This window comes from Dendrobates tinctorius, unplaced genomic scaffold (assembly GCF_039654945.1).
Source record: "Dendrobates tinctorius isolate UK_male_01 unplaced genomic scaffold, ASM3965494v1 ptg000350l, whole genome shotgun sequence".
NCBI lineage: Eukaryota > Metazoa > Chordata > Amphibia > Anura > Dendrobatidae > Dendrobates > Dendrobates tinctorius.
In genome coordinates, this window is record NW_027362016.1 from 3,683,612 (window position 1) to 3,687,952 (window position 4,341).

A 4,341-nucleotide genomic window follows, 5' to 3' on the forward strand; every position below is an offset into this window, starting at 1 on the left:
AAGGAGTTAAGTTCCAATTGCATATCGAAGTCAGGATGGGCGAGCGGTCTAAGGCGCTGCGTTCAGGTCGCAGTCTCCCCTGGAGGCGTGGGTTCAAATCCCACTTCTGACATCAACATTTAATTTCAAGTAACTTTATCTTCATGTAATGTGGTTTTGAAAAATTTCCTGAGAGTCTTTGGAGTGAATCTGAATTTGTCCTCTCAAAAAAGAACTCTAGGAACATCAAACAGATTTTTTGTGCATATGTCTGTTGTTCTTTTGGCACTAGAAAAATCCTTTGGACAGTCAATGAGGAGGGACTATTTCACCTCTTTGTGTTCTCTGTCCCTATTAGGGTAGGGAATCAACCTTCTACAGTGCTGTCATGAAATATATCTAGAAACGGATTTGCTGGTAAGTCTACTTTCATAGTTTTCACCTCATACATCAATAGACCATAACGATACTTAATAAACAAAAACTTAACAAGTAGGTAATCATAGTTTAAAAAATGTGAAATGCCCATGTCATTCTGACATGTTTCAGCACATTTTGGGACAAATGGTCTCACTTTTAACAATCAATAAAATATTTTCTCTAAATTTTTGTCTCTTTTTTGCTCCAATTGTTTGCATCTCATAAAAAATAAAACTTGATGTAACATTATGCATGCAAATTGTGTTTTATGTGCGACCATGACCTATTCTAGAAGCACAGGGTCAGAATTATACTGGTGCATGGAGACAAACTGAAAATGTAAAAATTCAATGGCAAAATTGCTGTCTTTTTCTACTCATTCACAAATAGTTAATGAATGTTATTAAATATGTACAGCAAAATGGAAGGCGTTTCAAATAGAAATCATGCTTCAAAAAACAGTCAAATGAAAAATTATAATATATCCCTCCAGGTGTGACACTTGACATTTGCAGAGTGTCAAACCCCCCAGAAAATGTATAGATATGGCAGAAATAGCTCAGTTGGGAGAGTGTTAGACTGAAGATCTAAAGGTCCTTGGTCCAATCCCGGGTTTCGGCAAAATGCTTTTTCTTCACCATTTACATTTTAAGGAGATATTAAACAAAGCACATGGACTGATCATGATCAAAAGGCCTAAAAATCTTAACTATCTACAGAAAACAAAATGTTAAAAATTTGAGAAACGGTAACTTTTTCCTTTTGAACACATGAATGTTTTTTAGTAATTTTTCCTCTATTTTGTTTTATTTCAGATTGACTTAGCTGTAAGAGGATTAAAAGGTAACCTGATAGCTGAAACAGACAGCACTTATCAGACACTAGCTGAATGATTATAGTCAGCTTGTTTGACTTTGAAACACTGAGGCATTACTGAGACAAATGTCCTTAAAAAATATGCTGTGGACAACGTCAAAAAGGCAAAAAACACAAGCTCCACACAGGTCCGTCATCTTTAATTTGAAATATAGGAGGTTTCTACTTTAATGGTGAGACAAAGCATCTACATATTTGACATTGCTCCAGTGAGTAGAGCCCACTTAAAAATGTATGGGTTGCTTGCCTCTGCAAGCAAAAGCTGGGCACTAAGCTGGCATACTTGCAATGCTGGATGGTTCAGAGTGAAAACACCTATAGGCTGACAATAGTAATTGCAGGTGTTGATTAACTCATTGTGCAAAATAATTTCTAAAATGTGGTCACTTTGGGAGGTTTTCTGCTGTTTTGGTACTCTGCAAATTTCATCTGCAAGGTATTCCTGCAAAATCTGCATTGCAAAACCCAAATAGGGCTCTTCCTTTCAAAGCCCTGCTGTGTGGCCAAACAGTAGTTTCTGAAGAAATGTGGTGCATCACCGTATTTGTGAGAAATCTAACATTTCTAATATCCAAACAAAATAAATGGAGGTTTAAAAATTAATGCAGACGAAAAGTACGCATATAAAAAATGTTATTTATTGACTTTTTTGGGGTGGTGTGACAAGTTTGTAATCACAAGGAATGGTAACATTTCTGCTGACTAGCATGGAAGGAGTTAAGTTCCAATTGCATATCAAAGTCAGGATGGCCGAGCGGTCTAAGGCGCTGCGTTCAGGTCGCAGTCTCCCCTGGAGGCGTGGGTTCAAATCCCACTTCTGACATCAACATTTAATTTCAAGTAACTTTATCTTCATGTAATGTGGTTTTGAAAAATTTCCTGAGAGTCTTTGGAGTGAATCTGAATTTGTCCTCTCAAAAAAGAACTCTAGGAACATCAAACAGATTTTTTGTGCATATGTCTGTTGTTCTTTTGGCACTAGAAAAATCCTTTGGACAGTCAATGAGGAGGGACTATTTCACCTCTTTGTGTTCTCTGTCCCTATTAGGGTAGGGAATCAACCTTCTACAGTGCTGTCATGAAATATATCTAGAAACGGATTTGCTGGTAAGTCTACTTTCATAGTTTTCACCTCATACATCAATAGACCATAACGATACTTAATAAACAAAAACTTAACAAGTTGGTAATCATAGTTTAAAAAATGTGAAATGCCCATGTCATTCTGACATGTTTCAGCACATTTTGGGACAAATGGTCTCACTTTTAACAATCAATAAAATATTTTCTCTAAATTTTTGTCTCTTTTTTGCTCCAATTGTTTGCATCTCATAAAAAATAAAACTTGATGTAACATTATGCATACAAATTGTGTTTTATGTGTGACCATGACCTATTCTAGAAGCACAGGGTCAGAATTATACTGGTGCATGGAGACAAACTGAAAATGTAAAAATTCAATGGCAAAATTGCTGTCTTTTTCTACTCATTCACAAATAGTTAATGAATGTTATTAAATATGTACAGCAAAATGGAAGGCGTTTCAAATAGAAATCATGCTTCAAAAATCAGTCAAATGAAAAATTATAATATATCCCTCCAGGTGTGACACTTGACATTTGCAGAGTGTCAAACCCCCCAGAAAATGTATAGATATGGCTGAAATAGCTCAGTTGGGAGAGCGTTAGACTGAAGATCTAAAGGTCCCTGGTCCAATCCCGGGTTTCGGCAAAATGCTTTTTCTTCACCGTTTACATTTTAAGGAGATATTAAACAAAGCACATGGACTGATCATGATCAAAAGGCCTAAAAATCTTAACTATCTACAGAAAACAAAATGTTAAAAATTTGAGAAACGGTAACTTTTTCCTTTTGAACACATGAATGTTTTTTAGTAATTTTTCCTCTATTTTGTTTTATTTCAGATTGACTTAGCTGTAAGAGGATTAAAAGGTAACCTGATAGCTGAAACAGACAGCACTTATCAGACACTAGCTGAATGATTATAGTCAGCTTGTTTGACTTTGAAACACTGAGGCATTACTGAGACAAATGTCCTTAAAAAATATGCTGTGGACAACGTCAAAAAGGCAAAAAACACAAGCTCCACACAGGTCCGTCATCTTTAATTTGAAATATAGGAGGTTTCTACTTTAATGGTGAGACAAAGCATCTACATATTTGACATTGCTCCAGTGAGTAGAGCCCACTTAAAAATGTATGGGTTGCTTGCCTCTGCAAGCAAAAGCTGGGCACTAAACTGGCATACTTGCAATGCTGGATGGTTCAGAGTGAAAACACCTATAGGCTGACAATAGTAATTGCAGGTGTTGATTAACTCATTGTGCAAAATAATTTCTAAAATGTGGTCACTTTGGGAGGTTTTCTGCTGTTTTGGTACTCTGCAAATTTCATCTGCAAGGTATTCCTGCAAAATCTGCATTGCAAAACCCAAATAGGGCTCTTCCTTTCAAAGCCCTGCTGTGTGGCCAAACAGTAGTTTCTGAAGAAATGTGGTGCATCACCGTATTTGTGAGAAATCTAACATTTCTAATATCCAAACAAAATAAATGGAGGTTTAAAAATTAATGCAGACGAAAAGTACGAATGTAAAAAATGTTATTTATTGACTTTTTTGGGGTGGTGTGACAAGTTTGTAATCACAAGGAATGGTAACATTTCTGCTGACTAGCATGGAAGGAGTTAAGTTCCAATTGCATATCGAAGTCAGGATGGCAGAGCGGTCTAAGGCGCTGCGTTCAGGTCGCAGTCTCCCCTGGAGGCGTGGGTTCAAATCCCACTTCTGACATCAACATTTAATTTCAAGTAACTTTATCTTCATGTAATGTGGTTTTGAAAAATTTCCTGAGAGTCTTTGGAGTGAATCTGAATTTGTCCTCTCAAAAAAGAACTCTAGGAACATCAAACAGATTTTTTGTGCATATGTCTGTTGTTCTTTTGGCACTAGAAAAATCCTTTGGACAGTCAATGAGGAGGGACTATTTCACCTCTTTGTGTTCTCTGTCCCTATTAGGGTAGGGAATCAACCTTCTACAGTGCTGTCAT

At 36.6% G+C, this 4,341-nt stretch overlaps 2 non-coding genes across 2 annotated transcripts; both read left to right on the forward strand.

Annotated features, from left to right (window-relative positions):
* Positions 1-2,015: 2,015 nt before the first annotated feature.
* On the forward strand, positions 2,016-2,098 carry TRNAL-CAG (transfer RNA leucine (anticodon CAG)). Its single transcript has one exon. It is a non-coding gene; the product is annotated as a tRNA-Leu (tRNA).
* Positions 2,099-4,001: 1,903 nt separating this feature from the next.
* TRNAL-CAG (transfer RNA leucine (anticodon CAG)) lies at positions 4,002-4,084 on the forward strand. Its single transcript has one exon. It is a non-coding gene; the product is annotated as a tRNA-Leu (tRNA).
* The last annotated feature ends 257 nt before the right edge of the window (positions 4,085-4,341 follow it).